The sequence below is a fragment of the Bactrocera tryoni genome, chromosome 2, assembly GCF_016617805.1.
Source record: "Bactrocera tryoni isolate S06 chromosome 2, CSIRO_BtryS06_freeze2, whole genome shotgun sequence".
NCBI classification, from domain to species: domain Eukaryota; kingdom Metazoa; phylum Arthropoda; class Insecta; order Diptera; family Tephritidae; genus Bactrocera; species Bactrocera tryoni.
Window position 1 is genome coordinate 69915335 of NC_052500.1, and position 26381 is coordinate 69941715.

Consider the following 26381-nt stretch of genomic DNA (forward strand, 5'->3'; position numbering starts at 1 on the left):
TTTACCCGACATTATCTTGCAATCATCAGAGTTCGGGCTGACAGAAATTTCCTCTTGTCGTTGAGTGAGTTCAAAAATGTAGAAGTTAAACAGCAACGGGGAGAGGACACCATCCTTAATTCTTGAGAAATTTTACCTCGAAACAATACGGATGATTGTCGCTACGCATTGTCGAACCTAAAACCTCCCTAAAAAATATTTGAAAACCCTTTCGGTGATAATTGTTTCTCGCGAGCAAGTGGTTTAGATTGGTATATTTTATTCAAAGAGGGTCAAGAATGCGTTGACGTCTAACCACATCCAGGCTGGCCTTCAACATCAACTGCTGATCAACACTTTAATAAAATAACTGGTGCTAGAGAATCGGCGATTAGCAGTCACTGAGCTTACTGGCATCGTTAAAATTGCGGAAGGGTCATTGAAAACAATTTTGAAAGATCATTTGGGCTTAAAAAAAGTTAAAACACGATTGGCTTCAAAATCACTAAATTTTCTCGAAAAACAGCGTCCCGTTAACGTCTGTGAAACAATTCTTTCCGACTACAAGGATGTCATGAGACGTATTATTACTGGCGATGAGTGTTGAATTCATGCTTACGACTCGGCAACAATTAATCGATCGAATCTCGTGACAAAGGTGAGCCTAAGTCGAAATCCACATCAATGCAGGTTAAAAATCAAGGTTATGTTGATAGTTTTCTTCGATAATCGAGGTGTGGTGAACTACACACATTTGTGGGTGGTCATATGATGCGAAGTAGTCTAGAGACAGATTTGAAAGGAGCTTACTGAATTAACTACGGATAAAGAGGAATGGTTAATACCATTATTCTCCCTTCTTCGTTGCATGCTTTGCTTTGTTGTGGCTTTGTTTGATCTCATTGTGAACAATGTCATCTGCTTTAGCTCACGCTTTGTAAAAGCTTGCTTACTCATAAAATCCACTAAAGACACTTAAGTTACATAGCTATACAATCAATACTTAACAAGATAAAAGAAGGATAAAAAAGCTGAAGCAGCATTTATGCAAAGGAAGGTTAGAAAAAGGCGAAAGAAAGGTACTCAAATAAATTCCAACCGAGAGGCACAATATTTGATCAACTAAGGCAGCAATTGGGGACGTTTATCAGTAATAATAGTCAATAATGATAGTCTCTTCCAAGTTGTCAATCATCTCGGACGTATTTGCGTCGCCAAGTAAGATAGTACAGCAGTACTCTACGGTCAAATTCGTAATTCGGAACTATACAGTGAATTGGCCAATAGGAGGAAAATTGTATTCAATGTTTCCCAAATAGGGACGATGGATATATTATTAATTTCCCTTATAAAAATTGTATACATTTTTACATTCTCCCATTTAATTCCTTTTTTCCAAGCTAATAAATTACGTAAATACACATGCTTTTACGCCACACTGTAGTCATATGAACATTTGCGGTGCATCTAAACAGAGGCAACGCATTGCATATCCACACATTCGTATTAAAAACGCAATCCATCCATTGCATTTATGTGGCTTTACGCTTTGCGAAATTCAACGCGTGTTTACAATCCGCAGAATGCTGCCACTAAAGAGCGAGTGCTAAAAAAGTCGCGTTAAACATACAAAAGAAGCGTAATAAATTACCTTCCATTTGCTAATACTTGGTTTGCTGATAATATCTCTCGCGGTACGAACGAGTATACAAATGAAAATGCAGATTAAAGTGTTAAGTAGAGATATCTATAAATGGAATTGGTGGTAGAATTTATAAATAGATTTGAAAGAGATACATATCTCTCTTCTTACTTTATGACGTAAATTCGGAAATTTTTCTAAGATGTAATACCTCCACCTACCTTAGTTAGGCTGCTATCTACTGAGTGAGAATTCCTGGAATCTCACTATGAAGTACAGGGTCCGGCACTCGAAGTGTAACGAACTTCAGGCCGTTCGCGCAACTGTCGCACTGGAATCAGCTGTTTATAAATTTGCTGAATGACAGTTCGAAGTATTGAGCGAAATCCACGACGAAGTGCCAATCAAATGGATTAAGAACTGAAAATATCCGACCGCAGCATCCGACATATATTGAAAAATGAGCTCAAAGTCAAGCCTTACAAGTTCCAAAAAGCACTCACACCGAAGCAGGCACAAGTAAGACTTGAGAGAGCGAAGCAATTGAGCAATTCGTAAACTCTCAAAACGATAGGGTTTACTTGACCGACCGTTCATACGAGAATCTAAGTCATCGGTTGGCCGCCAGGAGGCAGCACTCGCCACAAATAATGGTTTGGGCCGCTGTCACCGCAGATGGGCGCTCTCCAATTGTTTTCATTGAGCCTGGTGTCAAAGTAAATGCGACATATTATCGGGAAAGTGTTCTGGAGGCTACTTTGAAGCCGTGGGCAAACAAACATTTCGGTCGCAAACCATGCACGTTTCAACAAGACTCAGCACCGTCTCACAAAGTGCGAGTGAACCAAGAATGGCTGAAAAACAACGTTCCGAACTTCATTACGACCACACAAAGACTCTAGAATTCACCAGATGCGAATCCAATGGATTATTCTCTCTGGGCCATTTTAGAGAACAAGGTCCGAAGTAAAAAATTCACCAGTCTCGAGATGCTGAAGAAAGCCATTGTCCGTGAATGGGCCAAAATACCTGCAAGTTACATTCAGGCAGCTTGTAATTCGTTTTTTGACCGTCTCAAGGCCATAGTTAAGGCAAAAGATGGTCATATCAAGCAAAAGTGAATTAGTCCTGAATTTATGATTATTTTCGCACATTTTGTAGTTTAAAATAAATAAAAATAATTTTCCAAACCGAATTTATGGTTTTTTTAATTGGTTACACTGCACACTTACGAGTGCCGGACCCTTTATCTAGTTGACAACATTTAGACCTTCCAAAGGATTGTTTAACTAATTTGTAACACTTCGGGCTTTGACTAAATTATGTCTGAATGTTTGTATTACAATTTAGCTCTTACATATTCAAAATCATATTCGAACGTACTCACAATTATTTGATAAGTTGGTGGAAACCAATTTCTGATGAAAAATCTACATACTTGCACATTGGCTTCGATGCGCCACTTCTCAGTTCGCTATATTTGAACTCTCTCAGCGACCACCTTAATCGACAGTCTTCAACTAATACTGCTTCCTAATTAGAATGGTATAATTGGCTACAAATAAGTGATCAATTTCGATTTTCCCTACTTCATTAAAGAAAACACACAGAAGCTTCAAATTAAATAGGAATGTTTGTTATCATTCGAAAGAGCATTCTTTGGCATTTGTTTTATTGAGATTATCTTTTTCAAATGTTGGTCGTGGCTAAGTCTCAAATGGTCCTTACGTTGAGTCCAATTAGCGATGACTTTTTCGAACATTTCGGCTGGTAACTAGCGAATGACACGCGTGATATTTTGTCCCAAGTCCTGGATAGAAGTGGGATTGTCCGCATAGACTTTTGACTTTAGATATCCCCACGGGAAATGTTACAAATACAGCAATTTTATTTGTTTACATACCCATTGACAAAGATTTAAACTCATCGCTGAACAAATTTTGGCTCGTCGGATCTTCTTGGAACTTTACAGCCCATAGAGTGAAGCGTTGTCGCATGGGAAGGTCGAACGGCTTCAGTTCTTGCACAAACTATTTTTTGTACGCTTTCAATTTAAGATCTCGTCGTAAAATGCACCAAGTCGTTCCATAAGTCTGTCCGAGTTGCTGCGAACGTCACCGAATCGACTCTCCACGGTCTTCGTGTGCACTCTCAGCTTCTATATTTTCTTTACTGGTCTATTCGGTTAAATATTATTCAGTATGTCGATTACGTTGACCATAAGTTTACAGAACGTGAATTCTCATAATAAAGCAAGTCACATACGATTTGTAAACGTTGTTCAGTCGTAAGTCTTTGCGTGATGTTACGTCAAACAATACTGAACAAAAATAAGATGACAGCTTGGCACGACTCACACGTGATCTGTCAAAAAAAGGCTATCGAAAAGAGCACCTCTAATTGGATCTAGCGTTAGAATGCAAGCTAATAACTCGAACTCGACTTTTTCGACTTCAGCGAGGTGGGATAAATATAAGCCACTATTTCATAAAACATCGAAAAATATATAGCTATGATGGGACCATGATTGTCATAAAGAACAAATTTCAGAAAGAAAAAGGAAGAGATACCACATTGCCTGCAAGCTTCTGGACGAGTTAAACTTTTCTTTGGAGAATATAGGCCTAAACGATTTAAGTCGTTCATCCAACTCGCCGGAGTAAGATTATGTTACATGCGGCACTATAAACAGGTTACTGTAAATTAAGAGGCTGATGTACTTATACAGCGTGGGTTTGGACTCTACAGAGTCGTTTCTGCGACATAAAAGTGAACGGATTAAAAGCACCGTTTACAGAAATTCAAGTCGAGAGCACATTAATTCTATAACCCCATACACGATGCTCAAACTTGTTAGAATACTAGTGTTAAAGGGTTTGTGAAGAGCGGAGAGCACAATAGACAACGGATCGCAGAGCATATGTACCTCCATTTTATTCAGATCCAAGAAATCGTAGTTGGTATTGTTTAGAATTATAATTTGGATAAAAATAATTGTTGATTGAGGTAGATACAAAAAAAGGGACTACCAAGTCAGATACGGTATCAGTAGATCAGATTATACCGAATTCTCATCGTCTATCCCTGCTGAATTTTAACAAAATCGATCTATTTCTGAAGCAGATGGTTACACGGTTAGAAAGATTTTGTTATGTATTTAATGGGTAAGGGATGACTACTCCTCATGGATCTAGTAACTGTACTTCATCTGGCATCGCAAAGGACCAAAACTGGTATATTCGAGGCTCTTTGGCCTACCAGACTGACCTAACCTAACCTAATGGGTAAGGCAGGTAAGGATATACCAACTACTCCCATACTGCCAAATTCGTAATTCGAATCTAATGATAATCTTTTATTTTAACAATCGCTCTGAAGACTCTAAATTTTGGTCAACAAAAGAGAAATATTGTTCCAACAAGACTACCAGTAGAGTCGGTAGATGCACCGGTTGCTTGGCAGGAATGTTCTTATGCATCCATCTCACAGTCCTGAGCTGGGACCAATTGCATTAAGAGATGCTTAAAATCCCAAAATCGACTGTCTAGTTTTTTGTCAATAGAGAAAACAGTGACACTATCAAATTACATTTAAGATGGCAACAAGTTAGTATGCAAAATGGCATATGTGAACCAAATTGGAACTAGGCTAAATAAAATCCTTAATTTAATGCAAAAATACTGGATTTCTTCAGCTTAAAAATCCAACGGAGAATGACTCTTGCCAACAGGTGCTACTTTGAACTGAGTCGGCAATTGAAAAGTGCAGAAGAGACGAACAAAGACCAAACTCTGCAAGTCCCTCATCATTCTCGTCCTGCTATATAGGGCGGAAGCATGGACAATGACATCACCTGCTGACTCGGCTTTAGGAGTGTACGAGAGTAAAACTTTTGTTGAAGATTTATGGCCCTTTGCACGTTGGCAACGGCGAGTACCGCAGTCGATGGAACTAAGTATGAGCTGTACGAGATATATGACGACATTGACATAGTTCTGTGAATTAAGAGGCAGCGGCTGCGCTGGCTAGGTCATGTTGTCCGGATGGAAGAGAACGATGCAGATTTGAATGTTTTCGATTCAGTACCCACCGATGGAAACAGAGGAAAAGGAAGAAGACCTTCACTCCTTTGGAGAGATCAGATGGAGAGACCTGAAACGGTTTTTGGGTTCAAAGAATTTTTTTCTGCGAGTTTGATGCGTAAAAGCGCCATATGTAAACAGCTATATATTTATATAAATAGCATATATTACACATCTACAGTTGAATTTCCCTAACTCGAATCACCATAATCCACAAAACAACTTCCAGTTAGAGAGACTTCGAGATATAGAAGGAAATTTGTATGAAATCTGATTTCTATTGCCAATTCAAGAATTTGAGTTATGGAGAACTTTGAGCTCTAGAAGTTCGTCTTATGGAAGTTCAACTGTATAAGAATAGGAAGCATCCCACTCGAATAGTAACCGGTTACCGCTTCACGCACGTACCGCTGATGAGTAATTCATGTAACCACAAAGCAGAACGAGGTGATGCTGGAAAACATATGCTGCTGTGGTTGTTGTTTTATTGCAATCAAGACAAATCCGAACGTGCTAAATGTCTAAATCAAATTTCAAAGCAAAGTGTTAGAATATATGCAAGTCAACATTAGGGAGCTTAAACATTTTTTATTTAAAATTTAGTAATTTTTATCTTCCTGAAAAGGTAATACAACTTTGTCTTGGAGTTTTGGAAAAGCTCAATTGTATGTACCAGGCAAATGAAGAGTCCGGCCTGCCGAATAGATGGTACTACTACAATTGAATCCATATGATCTTTATCTCTAAGCTTCGAACGGCGGAGTTTAAATTTGACAGCTGTCGGATCATTAGTTTGTGAATTACTATATACCATTTTGAATGAAGTAACTTTTGTTATTGTGAAAGAGATGGGATAAAAAGGAATTTCCCGTCTTAGTAAAATATTGCTTTTGGAAGGGAAAAAATACAGTTAAAGGAAAAGCTTGGCTTGATGACGAATTTCGCACACTGCCTTAGGAAAATCAAAGGTTGGTATGCCAAGTTTAGACGTGGTAAAATGAGCACCGAAGACTGGAAATGCAGTGGACGTCCAAACGAGATGGTTACCAACGAAAACATCAAAAAAGTCCATAAAATAATTTCGGATGGCCACAAAATCAAGTTGTTTGAGAGAGCAGGCAGCCTAAAGAGAAGAACTGAACATGTACATCGTATCTGTGACGAATATTTGAGTATGAGAAAGCTCTGTTCAAAGTGGTTGCCGCGCGAAATTACTTTTAACCAAAAACGACGACGAGTTGATGATTCACAGCAGGCTTTGAAGATGTTTAAGCGTAATAAACTTGAGTTGTCGCGTCGATATTTGACAATGGATGAAATATGACGCCATCATTTCAATCCGAAGTCCAATCGACAGTCATCGGAGTGGACTGCATACAATGAACCCGTTCCAAAGTTTGAGAAAACGCAACAGTCGGCTGGCAAGGTTATGGCGTCTGTAATTTGAGATGCGAATGGAATAATTTTTATTGACTAACTTGAAAAAGGAAATACCAGTGACTATTGTACAATATTATTGTAACGTTTGAGGGACAAAATAGCCGCAAAATGAATGCATTTGTAGAAAAAGAAAGTGTTGTTTCACTAACCCAGTGCATCATGCGACAAGTCAGTAAAAACGATGGCCTAAATCCTTTAATTTGTCTTCGAATTGCTTCCGCATTCACCGTTTTCTGACCCCCAGCAACTATTTCCTGTTCTCAGATCACAAAAGAATGTTCGCTGGGAAGTGATTCTCGTCGAATGAAGATGATATAAGAAATGTCAGGTGGAATTATAGCTTCGGTGCAGCCGAAATTAACGTCTTTTCCTGCTTCTGCATCAAATAGGAACATTTCTGATGAAAATTGTTGAAAAGAAAATTGAAATTTTTGAAGCACCCTATTATATGTACATTCACTGTTACATATTTACGCAAATATATTTACGTAATGCGTATGAAGAACGCAGGCTAACGCGTTGCCGAGACCAAAAGTTAAAGCAGGTTATATGGATATACCACATTCTACATAAAAGAATAATCTTGCAAGATTTAGTGCGAATTTAAGTGCATTGCCATGAAGCTGCATTAAGTTTTCATTGGGTTGGTGGCAGAGCTTTACGTATGTATATGTATGTGTTAATATATGTATACGTACATACCTAATGTATATGTGTATATCGCGCTTACAACTCGGCGAACCGCAAGGCCGCTGCTCCGATTATCTTACCAACTCAAGTTGCAGTTTTGGGCAGCTAAGAGAGCAGCGCTTGTTATGTGGGCGCAGCGACAGGGGAAAAGTTCTCAAACTCGAATGACAAGCAACATTTGACATTTTATCCAATGCGCAACGGTAAAGAAGCGATAGATACGTACTTATATATGTGTGTGTGCGTGCAACCAGATGCCCACGACATCCGCTTCCGTTGCGTGTGTGCAGTGCGAAGAAGATAATAGCGGAACGCTTTAACGTCTTGAATTCAGCGTGAATTCAGAGTTGAAGGACGCGCTGGTGGCAAGCAATGGCTGTAATAAAAATTTTATATACATATACTTCAACATAAAAAGGGAGTGTGTTGTTGTAGCGCATTTTTGCGACGTGATTGCGTATATCCTTACGAAATGAAAAATTATGGAAGAGATAGGTGGTGGCGCACGAGCATCAGCAGAAATGCAATGGTGCAGTGCAAGGGCAAGCAGGGCAATAAAAAGTTGCATAAGATAAAGAAATTGCATTAACTTGGGTGATAAAGGCATGACAAGCACCACTGCGCTGGTATTTAGATGAATCCGCGCGGGATAAGCTTGAAGTGGTTAGATTAAATGTAATATGAGCGCATAAGATAGCGAAATTCTAAGGAAATTCATAAAGATAAGATTTTCGCAATAATAAAATCATTTTATTAATGGCGAGTATAATATGGAAATTACTCTTTTTTCTATCTTTAGCTTAGGTATAGAATGACTTAGCCTGCCAATGATTACTTGTTTCCGACTGATAAGTAAGAGTACAAGCACAAAAAAAAACAAAAAAGGCGTCAACTTCGGCTGCATCGAAACTATAATACCCTTAATATAGTGGTCGCATCAGAAGAATTTGAAGAACTTTTAAAAATCGTTCAACTTTATTGCAAAATTTCATGTATCAAGAATGTCTTTCGCGGCCTTCGCCCAATTTATGCTCAACATAATTATTACTCGCAACACCTTCATTCATTTTGGAACCCAGCATTCATTATTGGAAAATATTTGACCGAATAGACCACGTGCAGCATGGAGTGGAGAAATTGTAGCAGCCGTAGCTGAGAGTGTACACGTACACAGACCGTGGAGAGTCGATTCGGCACCGTTCGCAGCAACTCAGACTGACGTATGGTAGGCGTACAAAATCAGCCGCTCGACTTTCCCAAGTGACATCTCTGGGGCTCTTAAAAAGTTCCAAGAAGATCCGAAGTTTTCGAGCCAAGTTTTTTTCAACGATGCGGCCCATTTCTGGTTCTTGGTGATGCAAACAAGCAAATTTGCCGCATTTGGGAGGAAGAGAAACCTGAAGAGATTAAAGACCTGGCATTTCATCCAGAAAATACAATGGTCTGGCGTGGCTTGCGAGCCCGTGGAATCAGCGGTCCACATTTCTTCAAAAATGATGCCGCTGAGAACGTAACCGTCAATGGCGACCATTATTGCGCCATGATAACTTTTGATGAATCAAATTGAAGCTCGTAATCTCGTCAACATTTGGTTTCAACAAGACACCGCCACTTTTCATACATCGCATCAATCAATGGATTTATTGATAGAACACTTCAGTGAACAGATAATTTCACTGGCCGCACCGTCAGATTTTTCCCTGTGGTGATAAGTAAAGCCTAAAGTCTATGCAGACAATACCGCTCCGGCACAGGCCTTGGAGCAAAACATCACGCATTTGCCAGTTGCCAGTCGAAAATCTCGAACGAGTCATCGAAAATTGGACTCAGCGGATGGACCATCTGAGGTGTAGGCGCGACCAACATTTGGAAGAGATAATCTTTACAAACAAAAATGCCAAAGAATGTTCTTTCAAATGATAATAAACATTCCCCATTAAGTCTAAAGAAATGAATCCCGAATTAAATTTTACATCGATATCTCAAAAACTGAGGAAAAATTTCACGTATACGCTCACAGAAGGACAGGGCGGTGATTCTATAAATATAAATTTCGTGGCAAACTTAATGCGGCAACGATAACATCCTTTTTCGACTTAAATTTCTATCCGCCGAGTAACTTTTTCAAGTTTGAAAAAATAAACCAAAGAAATAGAAAAAACTTTGGTCAGCAGTTCGTAGCTTAAGTCAACCAAATTAGTCGTGACGACGGCGAGGTATGAACCAGTGCATAGTAGAGCCACATGAGCGGTTCATCCTTCTTCAAGTAGTCGATGTGAATCACACCGAATTAATCGCTCAAAAGCGTGGCCATTACCTTTCTAACATATAGAACAGACTTCTTTGAGACGTTGAGTTGAGTATTCAAGTAACTTGAGCTAAGGTCTTTTCAAGTTAAGTTGTTAAGTTGAGTTGAGTTGACTTGAGTTGACTTGAGTTGAATTGTATTGGTCTGAGTTGAGCTCAGTTCAGTTCAGTTCAGCTCAGATGAGTTGAGTTTTCAAGTAGGTTAAGCTAAGGTCTTTTCCAATTAAATTATTTTGCATTCCGTTCACTTTCCCAACTCCAAGTATGGCATGGACAGGCCCCCTATGGAACTGAAAAATGGACATAAATATATCGAATCCATTAGCATTAAAATCATAAACACTTAACGCATTCAAAAGTTTTCGTTTCAAATCTGAAACACTTGCCCGCAAAGCGTGGCCAAAGAAGCAACCAAGGCGAGCGAGTTACCGAAAAAGTCGCTGAAATTTAATCAACTCAAATTAAAACGAACATAGCAAGCGCCAAACGCCAAGCGCGTGCTGACCGAGCAGGGTCACGCAGACGCGTGAGCGAAGAAATCAAATAACTTGACGGTGACATTGTCCAATAATAGAAAGACGGACATACGAGCATAAACACATGTGAAGCTGTGTGGCACACAAAACAATTTGAGTTCATAAATTCGATAAAAAAAAGCGTTGAAATCCAAACAATTATGAAATGTGTAGCATATGAATATCCAGAAATTCAATTACTTTGTTGCCAGACAAAAGACGCTCGCTGCTGAGCGCGAAGATACATACTATGCAAATGAATTAAAATAGAGTAATAAATTCGGTGCACAAAGCTGTCGTGGAACGCCCACGGTCCCCATACATATGCTTTTATACAAACTATAAAGCAAGGCAAGTGAACTGTCTGTCCATCTGCTCGTCGGCGTTAGCCACAGCATCTCAACGACTTAAACACACACCCACACACACAAAGGCAAAATTAATAAAAGCCAATCAAAGCAAACAAATTTGCGTGAAACCCCGCTTGCTTAGGCACACATACACACTCACACTTATACAGAGGCGTATATGTGTCCCTGGCAGCAGCGCGTGTCACCCGGTCCAGTTGATCAAGCATGGCTCGGGCGCTACGCTTGCAATAATCGCACAATTGAGATTGAACGATTTTATTGTCATATGGACTAATGCATATGTATGTGTATGTGTGTGTGTAAATATTTATAAATCCAAAGTTGTGGGAGCAAGCATCAACGGTGTATTCATATGTGGATATGTGTGCGTGTGTGTAGTCGTCATATATTCTTTGTTAAGCGTTTGCTGTCAAATGCAATTTAAATAAACGCAAATAAAATGAAAAACAAATAAAATGAAGAGTCTATAAATAAACCAGAAATAGGTTCGTGATTACAATAAAATTTTGTAGGAAGAAAAAGGCATACAAAAGATATTAGAAATTGGATGAAAGGGTTGACCTTAAACAGATTGCCTGTGTATGTATGTTTGGTAATAATTGTATTTATGAAGCTAAATGAACTAATTTTAACTTTATTATGAATGATTTATGAATCCCGAAACTTCGGGATTGGAATATTTTCTTTCGCATTTCCTCGGGTTACATAAAACTATAATTTTTATACGTTTTAGCTGAGTTATGAATCCCGAAATTTCGGGATTGAAAATTTTCCAAAGAAAAATTTTCGGGTTTGAAAAATTTTACTATAATGTTTGCTCGAAATGCTTAAAATTATGATTTTTTATTCATATGAGTAATTTTTTGAAACCCGTAATTTCGGAATTATAAAATTTTACTATCGTTTTACGTCGGGATACTTAAAAATTATTATTTTTTATATGATTGGTTTTATGAACCCCGTAATTTCGGGATTCTAAAATCTTATAACTGTATTTCTTTATGATCCATTAAAGTAAAATTATCTTTCCAGAATGTATGAAACTAAAATTTTTTATCATAATACATACTATAGTTTTTCCGGATTATTTCGAGATTGATATGATTTACTACCATATTTCTTTGGGATGCTGAAATATACTTACATATGTACATATGTATGTATATTTTTGTGAATATAAATGATTTAATGACACCCGTAATTTCGGGATTGAACAATTTTGCTACTGTATATCCTCTAGATGCTTAAAACCTAAATATTATAAATTCAGGATTGTGAAAATTTGCTAACGTGTTTGTCGACATGCTTAGTTTTTTTTATCTGTGTTTGTCTTTTTATGAATCCCGTAATATCGGGATTGCAAAATTGTACTACATTTTTTCTTCGAGATGCTAAAATTATATTTTTTTATTCGTAGTGGTGATTTTATGAATCCCGAAATTTCGGGATTGCAAAATTTTGTTACCGTATTTCTTCGAGATGCTTAAAACCTAGATTCGTGTTACTCGTATGAGTGCTTTTATGAATCCCGTAATTTCGGGATAGCAAAATTTTACTACCGTATTTCTACAGGATTCGTAAAAGTGAAATTTTCGATTAATGAGAATGATTTTATGAATCCCAAAATTTCGGGATTTTCGAAAAGTATACCCAAGAGCGTATTTTCAAGTATTGAATCTTCTGTTTTCTCCAGATACTGAACTTACTTATCTATATAATTATATTTTCAATCTGCATATACCGGTAATACCTCTAAAATTGGCTTGCTGAGATATTGACTGTGGCATAAGTCAATATCTAACACTAAACAACTTACTTAAAGACTTTTTATGCTCAGAAATTACAGTATGCAAGCATGGGCTATGACTCAAACTAAAACTGTTATAAAAATATTAAGAAAAGTGAGAACTTCAAAAGCTATTTAGACCAATCGAAGTCTAATCACATCTACAAAATACACGATTTTCCAAGAAACCATAACCTTTTCCGGCAATTTCCTAGTCTAAAAGCACAAATTAATTTCCATTTAGTTAAGCGAAATCTTTATCTGCGCAGAAAAAAAATTGGGCGGAAGATCAAATGAACGTAAAACAACAACAACAACAAAGATTTCTGCAAACAAAAACCGCGGCCGGGTACATAATATGATTAATTATGGCTTACTGCCAGCTAACCACAAAGACTTCTTGCAAAGTAAACAGCAGCAACAAATTTAAGTCAGTTGAATGTTAAAGACTTGATTTCATCAGTTAAATGCTTTGCTCTCCAGGAAAAATAATATTAAAGAATACGTAACATGAAATTAAATACGCGAGAACGCTTCTAAACTCGGCTTCAATATTTAATATTGTTGTTGCTTTATTTTATTTGCATAGCTAGTGGCAGTAGTTCAAGGTATTTTGAAAGTTTCTAATAGACACGGTGGTTGATGCTCTTCTTCTTTATTGGCGTAGACACCGCTTACGCGGTTATAGCAGAGTTGTTGTATAACTCAGCAAAATATGACTCATCGCATATTTATAAAGTGAAAATGGGAAGTTGCAAAGAAGGCTTTTTAAGTTATAGATATTTAAATAAAAAACAATGTTTTCTGGAATAGATGGCTTTATCTTGCACATAATGCTCCGAATGATGGTTTCAACAGCTCTGATGTAGAACAATATAGATTGCTTAATAATATAGATCAGCAGAGTCGAAACTCACTCTCTATAACTGCAAGTTTGACCAAATAAAGTTAAGGTTTCTCGCGCTGACATGGGAACTCAAAAGGTCGCGGAATCTTAATCCAACATGGATCAAAAATGACTTCATCATGTTAACCACAACAGGCAAAAACTTTTTCTGAATGAAGGGGGTCTCGATAGAATTTCAGGTCTTGTAACAAAGTTATCAGACATACCTTTGACAACCAATTTGACGGCTCTTCATCTACAACTAAACTACAACGAAAGGGGATCCATTTCGATGTTCTTTCCTTAAAAGAAAGTAAACAGAAACTTCAAATCTTATGTGGAATATTTATTATCATTTGAAAGAACATTCTTTGACATTTATTTTTTGCAGATTATCTCTTTCAAATGTTAGTCGCGGCTACGTCTCAGATGGTTCATCCGTTGAGTTCAATTTACGATAACTAGTTAGAGCATTTCGACTGGTAACTAGCACGCGAGAAAGTCTAAAGGTGGGATATACACGACCGTATTGGGCAATCGACCGGCCCAAAACGTGAAATTATCTGCTGAACGAAGTCTTCTCTTAATAAATCCATTGATTGCTGTGATGGGTGGGAAGTGACGTCGTTTTGTTGAAACCAAATGTCACCGAGATCACGAGCTTCAGTTTCAGGCATCAAATAGTCGGTTATCATGGCGCCATAACGGTCGCCATTGACGGTCACGTTCTCACCGGCATTATTTTTGTAAAGAAGTATGGACCGATGATTCCACCGGCCCACCAACCACACCACCCACAAAGCACACCAACGCGCGAAACATATTCTTTACAGAACGTGAGTTTTCGTAATAAAGTTGAAAGATTTGTAAACGTTGTTCAGGTGTAAGTCTTTCCATGATGAAATATCAAACTATACTGATGAAAAATAACATGACAGCTTGACACGACTTAAGCGTGATCTCTCAAAAAAAGGCTAATGAAAAAAGCACCTCTACTTGGATCAACCTTTATGTACATATATATGAGTATGACGTTGAAACTGTCCAACAATCTAGTGAATGGCGCTCCGAAAATTAGTCGGAACTTAAGAAACAACGTCGGTTAGAAACAAGGTAAGCTCATTTACTTTGATCTCCGTGGTTGGTTCACTCCACAATGGTTAGTAACGTTATATGCAATTTCGAGGCATCTACTTGAAGCTAAATGTCCAAAAACATTAGAGACTTGTAGCCAGAAAATCCTCGTAGATTTTACCCTGTATATGTTTTATTTGATCGTGACTGACTTTTGGACCGAACACGAAACGAGAGTCATCGCTCAGCCACCGTATTTGGCAGATTTGGCTCTTGTGATTTTTTCCTATATTTGAAACTAAAAAATTCGGGAATCAAGATGAGATAAATTCGGGTCCATTTCGGCTTCACAGATTTTTTGTTTGTTTTGGACTCGATATATTCATGATGTAGCCTCCCCTAAAGATCCACCATACCGATGAATTAATCTCTGGAACCATATGGTTGCAAAGGCTAACAACTATACCGAAAAATTCGCTTCGGGAAATACGTCATGACTTCATTGAAGCCATTAAAAGTAATTCAACGAAAGCCACTGAACGCCATCCCAGTCGAGGCTTATAACAAGTGTATGGAATCTTATAGAGTCAGAACGGAGTACTTAAAGACGGTTAATCTTTCTGGCTCTTAGTTATTCGAAGCATTGGAAAACCGAAAAAATTGTTTCACTAGTGCCGTAGCAATACTTCACGTATATATCAAACTGCCCTCGTATGCAGATGAATTGCTAAGCAGATTTTATTATATATAATCTCTCGGTATTGTTTTATTGCATTAAGTATATAATATATCTAAATAAACTATTCAAACATAAAACCAAGCACGTGTATTCGTATGTATGTATATACAAGTACATATGTATGTAAATGTGCACATATGTCCAGACTTATCTAGGAATAAGGTTGCATTCTGAAAGTCTTGCGTAAATAATTAAATTACCGCTGCAGCGTTGAGTCTTACTTATGTATAATTATGTATATACACATGTACATATGGTACATACAAACGTTTGAGTCATAAAGATGAAATAATAACCCACCAGCTAAAGTAGAAAGTCAAAATGCTTATAAAATTATATGGAAAAATGTATGAAATGTGAAATAAAGCTAAACACCGAAAGAGATTTGAAAGCGAAATATGGCATAAGTATATTTAATAACCGAGTTTAAAGCAGGCAGTAACTGAGTTGTAGCAGTTAATTGACCTCCAACCGGTATTTTCATGTTATTACTTCATTTTACGCTTTCAAAGAGAGCTGTCAAAATTTTAAGAAGCGATTATTATTTGAGTTTTTAGGTACTTCTTGAACTAAGTAGCAAAAGATTTAGAGCAATAACTTTTTAAACTACAATTCCTGCTACTTTAGAGTAGACATAAATGGTCTCTGGCAGAAAACTTTTATAGGTTAGATTAGATTTTAGTCCAGCAGTCTTCAAAGTTAAGTTCACAAAGTGAGTGAATACTATTGAGCGACCGAAAACACTTAATATGAAGCGCTCATATCTTTAAAGAAATAGTATCCTTAGTTCATATACTAGGTAGCTGTAGTCAAAGTTGGCTCACCAAGGTAACTCAGGCTCAAGACCTATAAAACAGTCGATTTTTTTGAAGAATCAAAGGTTTGTCTTATTTCCCATAAAATGATATAAAACATAATAAGAAATGAAGGAATTCCTGGTTCAGCTTTTTCAAGTAAATTTCAACATGTCCAGAGGCTATACAAAATTGTGACTTATTTTGAAAAAAATTTGATATCCTTGATCCTGTATCTCCAGAAAGATCTCTAATAAAAGGTGTCTAGTGGTGAGATAAATTTTTCTGCTTAAAATTATATCAAATCCAAAACAAAGTATGTATTATTGCTACAGATGAGTAAGGTTAGGTTAGATTAAATGGCTGATCAGAGATCACACGTGGACTAATAATGTAGTCCTTTGTGAAGCCATAGAAAAGAAGAACTACTCTGTTCGAACTTATAAATTAGCAAAACGCTTAGTAACCAAAACAAATTTGCAAAAATTTCTATTCCCACCAGTTCGGTGAGATGTCTGAAGGTATGCGCTCCCAAGTGTTAAGCCTTGACCTCCCAAACGCAAGACAGTCAAGAACGAAGTTTTGAGTTGTTGCCACCTCATCTTCTTCCATACAGCAAATGGCGTCTGGTAGAACACAAGAAAATACGAGAGCTCCACCCCGCTCCCATTCTACCGATAACAGTCCTGAGTGCCTTTACTAGCTACAATTTAATTCGATTGCGACGTTAGGCACTCCTCAACCAACCGTGAACGCACTGCAAATGAGTTCAATGCTAGTATCGCCACTCTGCTATCTGAGTGAATGGTCACTTCTCTGAAGGAGCAGCATATTTACTGCTACTTTAAAGGCTACAACCTCGGCTTGAAAGGCACTGCAGTAATCAGAAAGTCTGAAGCCTGAGAGCGCCTTCCACCAACCTTCCCCTCAATATTTGATCCATCCGTAAGGAAGTTCAGTTTGAAGTTCTCTGCTCCAACGGCTTCTTCCCACCCAAAGCTTCTTCGTCCTTATATGGGCAGAGAAGGAGCTGCTAGAGTTCAGTTTGGTGACCCAATGATCTAAGCAATTCGGTATGAAATCATAGTGTGTGAGGATATCCGAGTGTTCAGATATGTGTTCTTTTAAGAACCCAGATTCTCTGAGTCTGTTATACACTTTCACAGTCACACACCTTCCTTCGAAGCACTAGTCAAAATTTCGATATTTTTCAAAATGGCGGCTTCCTCAAAACTTTCCTTTAAACTAATGCATCTTACTTCTGTTATTGTCAAATCGACATCGATCATCCATTTTAAAGTGCTTTCAGGAACCAAGATGTTATTAATCCAGGTCCGTTTCGGCTTCATAGATTTTTTATTTTTTTTGGACTCGACATCTTCATGATGCAGCCTGATAAAGATCCACAAGGCCGATAGATTAATCTCTTAACCCATCTGGTTGCAAAGGTTAACAACTTTACGAAGTCTGAATCTCTAATTTCTTGCTACCAACTTTGTAATTTCTAAGAATAACTCTCACATCCCTTCAGAAAAAGATTACAATGAACGACAAAGTAACTTCACTCAGAGTTTCTTGACAACTAGGTACTAAATAAAATTTAGTTGTGTGTTCAGGTTCCATCGACACTCTGTTTATTTTGGACTCAGTGTATTCATGATACAGGCAGCTAAAGATCAACTAGGCCGATGGATATATCCTTTGATCTGCCTGGTCTCAAAGCATAACAGTTTTACAAAGTCATAACCTCTAATTTTACGCAACCAACCCGGAAATTTCTTAAGATAAATCTCGTATATGATTTCCTTGCTGAAAAGAAACGATGGACGACAATGTCGTTAAACTTAGAGCTTCTCGACAACTAGTCACAGAACTCAAGCCTGTTGGACGCTTCTCACATTAGTAACCAACCCAGTTGGACGCTTCTCACTCCTACTTTAGGAAATGCTAAATATTAAGAACCGACTAGAACTACTTAAGTTCGTAGTAAGTTCGTTTACATCTCATAAAACGTGACCCAACTTAGCAAAATATAAACACAGAAACCTCAAAGAAGAGTGAGTAATTAACAAACAACTTCAATATTTTCCCCTACTCACACTGCGCTTCCGCCAACTATCAAGAAATCACTTACTTGCCTTCGCAATATGTTGCTTGCTGATTGCCGCCGAGTCCACATAAACTCGAAATTACTGCAGCACAACGTTAGCCTCGTAACTCATTTGCGGCAAAACATTTCATTTCACACATTTTCAGGGACAAAATTTCGCAGTTGTAGCTAGTGTGCGCTAATTAAATTAGAGAAGGGGGAGTGAGACCAAAACAGAAAAAAAATAGTAGAGAAAAAGAAAAATAAATTTAAAAACTACAAACTACGCGGCCTCTCTTGTTGTAGTGTAGGAGGGACTAATGGGAGCGATGAAGGAACCAATATTTGCATAAAGGTAGCGGCGCTGGCTTGGCTCCACACTACCTGCAAGGGTGACGAGTGCTGCTTGGCGCTTGATATGTTGATTGTTGAGCGATCCGTTGATAAGGAGAGTGAAGAAGGTGTGGGAGAGTGTTCCAAGCAAAGAACAGCCGGCGCAAATGAGTGAGGAAATTATAAGAAGAAATAAGGTAGACGAAAAACAAGCAAATTTACGGCGGTGTCGCTGCTGTTTTCGTGAGACCAAATAAAGGGGAGGAGGTGGAGAGTCTTCCAACAATATACATAAATGTGTCGCCAATGGAAACTGTTGGTACTGTTGGTACTCTGATACCAAGAGGTGGCGCGGAGAAGTATGCAAATGCATACATTAGCCAAAGCAGAAGAGTTCGATCGAAGCTGACGTGAAAAAGAGGCCACGAAGTGGAGTTTCCAGCAACAAAAAGGGAATTTACATAACGTCAAGATACAAACGCATACATGCTTAGATATTAGTATGCAAATAGCCGAGTCTATGCATTCATTAGCTCCTTGAAGTGACTTTGTTTTTACACATTTATTAGAAATACGAAATAGATTTTATATTATATAGTATAAGGTGTATAAGCAGGCGAAGGACTGATAAATGTTCGATGATTCTTCATTTGAGAGTAGAGATGAAGTTTTTAGGAAGTGTGGAACAGAGGTTGGTTGGAGCTCGGAATTTATTGGATGTAAGAACCAGTGAGTGGCTTGCTACTCGGGATTTACATAGCGTGGCTCTCTTTAATTGACGAGGATAAGGAAAGCCACTTCATTGTCAACTGAGGATAACCTCCTGACCTAATTTATCTCGTCAAATATTACAACTTTACAATGGTACTATCGATAGTCCACTAGATCTCATGAACTTCCTTTCGTTCACTACTTCACCAAATTATGATGAACTCAAAAGCAGCTAGAGCTAATTTATCTGCAAAACTGCATGGTCAAATTTACTCAGAGAGTTTTGCAAGCACGAAGTTTTTTCCAGTAAATATTCATTTCAGTAAATTCAGAAGGCTTTATGTAAAAATCGGGGATATACTTTAGATTAGGAATAACTATAACTAGCAAATAAATGTAGATGAAGAAACATCGTCATAACAAAAAGAAGAGTATGGAATCTTTTACGGTCGGAACCATTGGTATCTCCACATCTACCACTCAACCAAGTTAAACAGGAACGAAAGGTCTTACGATGTTTAACTGATTTTATGGTTCCACTGAGTAGCAAATCGATTTGGACAAATCCAATATACGAGATGAAAAGCCACGCGATCTTTACTGACCTTATTAAAGGAGTAACCACTAGATAAATCTAATAAAGGCTGCTCAAATATGAAACACCCTCACCCTTGCCTCTTTGTGGACTATAAACAATTATAATATATATATTGAAGTTCTGACGGCAATAGTTCAATTGCAGATTCGAAGAAGTATGGAACTCTTAGCTGGTTTCTTGAAGTGACTCCATTGAGTGTTATCAAAAAACTGCTGATAAAGAAAAGGATGCTAAGTAAGTAGTTCCATTTTCGAGAGCTCCGCTAATATCTTAACGTTTTTGCCAATCTTTGACCTGAAAGTCTGCAGACTGTGGAACATTGGAGGTTTTTTCAATCAGATAATTATATTTTAGCTTTATAATTACAGTTACAAAAAATTTAAAAAAAAAAATCAGTTTTGAAAATCATTTTATGAGAGTTGAGAGATGAGTATAATCCACTCAATACTTCTAAAATATACATATTTTTCCTTACCTTAAACTTTTCTGTCATTCTGTTTTCATGGATAGTTCTAAAATCCTTATACTCTTGACTCTAGAGGAAAGAAAGAAAGCATGAACGTTTGTAACTGTGGTCTTCTGATGGTTTTAGACTTCGTGACTTAGAATCTCAGACGAGCACCTAAAATGAATTTCTAACGCCTGATTTAAACTCTCAGTATGGAATCAGAGCTAAAGCACTTTCTGGTCTTGACGACTTCGTTTTCATATATTTTTTATATCCTAAACTATAGAATCCACAGCTGACACGAAGACTGTGGAGAGTCGATGCGGCGTCGTTGACTGACGTATGAAAGGCCCTGGCGCTTTTTACGTCGAGATCTTAAATTGAAAGCGCACAATATACAGCTCATGCAAGAACTGAAGCCGCTTGAACTTCCTAAGCGACATCTCTTCGTTCTATGGGCTCTTGAATAGTTCCAGTGAAATCATCGGTTCATATTTCTTAAAAATTGATGCCGGCGAGAACATAACTGTCAATGTCGACCGTTAATGCGTTATGATAACCGATTAGTTGATGCCTGAAATTGAAGCTAGTGATATCTACGACAAGACGGTGCCAATTCCCACAAATCGTATCAATCAATGGATTTATTGAAAGTACATTTCGGTGAGCAGATAATTTGATGTTTTGGGCCGGTAGATTGGCCACCAAGATCGTGTGATATCACACCGTTAGATTTTTTCCTGTGAGGATATGTAAAGTCTAAAGTCTATGCAGACATCCCCGCTTCGATTCAGGCCTTGGGAGAAAACATCCCGTATATCATTCGCCAGTTACCAGTCGAAATGCTCGAACGAGTCACCGAAAATTGAACTCAACGGAGGGACCATCTGAGACTTAACCGCGGGCAACACAGATAATCTTCAAAAAAATAAATTCCAATTAAAGTACTTTCGAATGATAATAAACAATCCTCATTAAATTTGAATTTTCTGTGTTTTTTCTTTAAAAAAGTAGTGAAGCTCGAGATTACGCTTTATATTAAATATAAATGACTGGTGTGGCGAGCTGAGTTGAGTTGAAATTCAAAAGAAATGACATAAGAAATTTAGTAAAAGTGTTATCAGTTTACTATCTTCCTGAAATTCACACTAGCCGACTGGTGGTACCTTACAATGATCACTATAAAAGCTGCCAAAAGATAGGAGAGACTGCAGAACATCGTTTGTGCTGATGCAAGACTTTGTATAGGAAAAGAATCGTAATTATAGGTCGCGGTTTACTTGAAGTTGTAGAACTAATTTTTTTTTTAAATTGATGAACTTCATCAAGCGCTCAGTGTAGTTCAGAGAGGTAAGTGATAGTGTGAAAGGATTTTGGTCCCAGTAGTTTCCTCGTCAGTTCTTGTTGTGCCGTCAAACATCTACCTAGGCATATTCGACCGTTCGTCAGTTTGTCAGTCTGTAAATTCGCCAATTATTCCCTCAGTTTTTGAGATATTGATCTAAAATTTTGCACACATCCTTTTCTCCCCAAGAAGCTGTTCGTTTGTCGGAACCGCCAATATCGAGCCACCACTATAGCAAATAGCTGTCAGACGTACCAAACCTTCAAAATTAAGTACTTGTATGAAAAACTTTTTATTTGACAAGATATTTTCACGAAATTTAATGTAATTAGTTTTTCAAGACATTGCTACAATCTCCGAACATATATTTCATATCGGACGACTATAACATATAGCTACCATACAAACTAAAATCAAGTTCTTATATGGAAAACTTTTTCATTTGACGATATATCTTCACGAAATTTGGCACGGATTATAGTCTAAGGCAGTTCTACAACCTTCGAAGGAATTGTTCAGTTCGGACGACTATAGCTTATAGCTGCCATACAAACTGAGGAGGATTAAGATGACAGCTGTGCTGAACACATGAGTAGTAATTGGCTTCCATCTTAGCTACATATGAACATAAGTATGTATTTGGCCAATCAACATAACGGTTAAGTAATAAACGATGGCGCAACAAACACCTCCGATTAGGTGAACGAACATTCGTTAATCCTACACTAAATATGCTTCACATGTAGGCTATCACATCCCATGTCAAATGCGCACATTATTTGTGCCCGACTAAAGTGCTTTAACGGTATGTGAATGTGTGTGCGGCACATCCGTTCGTCTACGCATGTATGTATGGGTGTGTGTGTGGGCAGGCAGACAGAGCGTGCAATGTGAATGTACTTAGGCAGCATTTTCGCGACTCCTGGCTAATGGGCGCTATCGAGCAGGCAGCGGTGCGCGCCTGGTTACGTGGGCAGCATTCTCGCGACGACCAAAAAACACACACAACAACAACAAAGACAGCAAATTAATGAGCTCGATGAAGGTAACGGCTTTACACCGCCGGTCACAGCGTGTTAGAATGTTACGAATAGTGAGATTATTGGACAAGGAACAAAAAAAAAGAATTTGCAATAATAACAACAACAAGTCACAATTATGTAGTACAACAACAAAAATCGAAATAAGAACAACAAAACCGACAATAACAACAAGAACAAAAGCCAAATTAAGCAAAGCCAAAAAAAACAACAACAACAGATGCAAAGAAACAACATAACGTTGGCAACAACAACAACAAAACTATAATAACAACAACAAAAATAAAAGCAAAGTTAAGGCTAACTAAAAAAACAAAACAACAACAAAAACAGGTGCGAAAAAGCAACATCACGTTGAAAACAACAACAACAAAAACTGAAATAACAACAACAACAAAAATAAAAGGAAATTTAAGGCTAACAAACAACAACAAAAAACAGGAGCAAAACAGCAACGTTACGTTGACAACAACAACAACAAAACAACAACAACAAAGACAAAAACAGGCGAGCTGGCACAAGTAGGGAGGAAAAATCGATTTTTCGTGTGTACGCCGATAACACACACCGCCTTTTTTCGAGCAAATAAGTAAAGCCTTGTGTGTGTATGTGCATATGTGCGTTTGTTTGTATTTTTGTTTTTTAGTAGAACGGCTGATTAAAAGCACGCACTCACCTGCAAATTCGCCTTGCTATACCCCTCGGGCCGGCTGCTCTGCTAGGTCGTACGTTCGCGGTGCTTTACCTCCGCTTTGACGCCACGCTTTGCCGCCGCCTTTACTTCGCTAGCTTCGCTTTATCGCTAGCGTTTTAGTTTAAATGAAGTTGCGTTTCGCAAAATCCAACAAACAGCTGTACACTTTCTCAAACACTACTCCATGCTCGAGCGCGTGTATGCTAATACATATGTACATATGTATGTGTAGATATGTATGCGCGTACTTCACTTCGAACTTCGAATTCACAACTTTATGCGAATTTATTGCACAACATAACTTCGAAAAGCACTTTACACACTTTACTTGCATGTGTTTGTTGTATTTTATTTTCGTATTTTTTCGCTGCTGATTATTTTATTTACTTTTTCATGAACATAACGGTACTTTTTTTGATGGCGATAACCGCAAAATAAAGCTGGCAGGGCTTACGCGCTACACAAAACGCAATTTCGGCACTATTTCAAGATTTTTTTTTTATTTCAAGAATTATTTTTATTTCAAGAATAATATTTTCAAATATTTATTTTTCAATTTTCGTAATATTTTTTAGCAATTACTGGCAAAAACACGGTTGCGCGTACCGTTTTTTTTTCAAAACTCCACTTTTCTACACTTTTTTCCACAATTTTCGCCGAACTTCATTGCACGCCTTCACTTTGCTGCCCCGTCTTTCCAGCAACTTCAATAGAGACATTCATGAAGTTTACTTCGTGAAGTCATACATACAATTCCCTACATGTATGTGTGTATGTATGTATGTTTGTTTGTATATGAATCGCATTTGAGCATCACTTACCGCTGTACAATATGCTCCACCGAGACACGTCTAATTCCATTCGCAGCGCATTGCACACTATTCGAATGTATTTATGAGACCACGATGACGATGACAACGACGACGACGACGCGTCTGCCCGACTTGGCGCTGCTTTCGGCCTGCTGAGCGGCCTAACCAGTGCGCGTGTCGAACGCCGAAGCAATGTTGGCAATGAAATATGGCGCGTGCAGGGGGGCGGCGCTGGCAAAGACAACCGCTCGCGTACTCCACAAGTAATATATGAAGTTTCAGAAAGCTAAAACAATAACAAAACTTCAGCAAAAACAAAATCAAAAGCGTAGCGCAAAGCGTGTAGCTCCAGCGCTGAGCGCTCCAAGCACCAAACGAAGTAGTAAACTCACACGAAGCTTGTCAGCAAACAAATGACGTGAGCGCGTTGGTAGCGCCGGTGTGTGGAGCGACGCGCTGGAGTTCTAAGCTGTGTTTGATTTGTGGCGTGCGACTTTGCAGCATCAAAGCTGGTCTTCACGAGCGTGTTAACTGTGTTAGCGCTTGACTTTGTTTGTCTTGTCAGCATTTGCCGCAGCGACGGCGCCAAGTCGGCGTTCCAAGAATAAAACCTCAATTTGAGCCACGAAAAATTTAAACACCTCGAAACAGCTCCGCAAATAGTGACTAATAAAAGATTTTAACACCAAGTCGCTAATATTAAAAGAATAACATTAACCCTTCACTAACGAGACGCGTTTTTGAACTAAAAGCACCACTCTCCGTTTTTTCGATTTAATTGATATTTTGTTTCTCGCCTTCAAAAATAAAAAAAAAAAAATAAATGAGCAGTCAAATTCAGTCAACACTTGTACAATCAGCAAAAAAAAGAAAATAAAAACAAAACAAAAAAGAAATAAAAACACAAAAAACGAAGTCAAAACAAATACAACATTGACTGCATTAACACTCTGACGGCCAGCACTTGAGTGTTAGGTTACAATGCGGACATACACACCGTTCACTTACAGTAGATTACAAAATTTTGTATACATTCAAGTTTTTCATGGGACAAAAAGCTCTAGAATATATGCAATAATTTCTATAAATAAATAATACGAACTGAAGCTTCTGTAAAGAGGCGAGGTTACTGGAGTCGAAAATCCTGCAAATCCTGAAAAGATGAAATAATCTTCTAAAAAAGATAAACCCTTAGAAATGAGAAGAATATGGTAATTTCGTGATAAAAACGATACTATATTGTGAAAAGTACCCGGCAATTGTAAATAAGATGCAAAATATTTAAATCTTCATCAATATTTGTTTTGTCGCCGTCAAGGTAATCCTCACAAGATGTAATACACTTATGACAACGATTTTACCAATCCTCGAAACACTTTTCATATGCACTTTTTGGGATGGCCTTTAGAATCTTCAGCGAATTTTGTCTTACTCTTCGATCAACTGAGAACAGGTTCCACGAAGCGGCATATTTCAGTTTGGGAAACAAGAAAAATTCACACGGAACCAAATCTAGTGAATACGGTGGTTGATCGATGGTGTTCATTGCGTTTTTGGCTTTAAATTCGGTCACAATCGTGGTTCGATGCGATGGTACATTATCATCGGGTAAAATCCATGAATTTTAGTACTTCTTATTGACCGTGTGTCCCTTCGGAATGAATTTCCGATGCACCAAACCACGAATATCGAAAAAACAATCTTTTTTTTTTAATGGCTTTGGCGTTATTTTCTTTTGGTTTAGTCTCGTTTTTTCGATGATTGTTGACTTGTTTGCATGTCAAACTCATAAACCCATATTTCGTCGGCAGTTATAATGCTCTCCATGAGTGGCGGAACAGAATTCACACGATCAAGAATGTCCAAAGAAAAAAATGCAGCGTTATAGGTACGAGTCGAGCAATAACGTGTTTTATAACAAAATATCTTCCAAAACCATTCGAACGTATTCGCGAAAGATGTCGAGCTCTCTAGCCATCTCTTCAATTTCAATCACCACATCTTTA

At 37.9% G+C, this 26381-nt stretch overlaps 1 protein-coding gene across 1 annotated transcript in view; it reads right to left on the bottom strand.

Annotated features, from left to right (window-relative positions):
* The window catches only part of LOC120768076 (protein numb), a 115426-nt gene extending 90995 nt beyond the window's left edge, over window positions 1-24431 (bottom strand). The window contains exon 1 of the mRNA XM_040094606.1: window positions 23546-24431. The gene's annotated coding sequence lies outside the window, so the exon portion shown is untranslated. The remainder of the gene's footprint in view (window positions 1-23545) is intronic.
* Between the last annotated feature and the right edge of the window lie 1950 nt (window positions 24432-26381).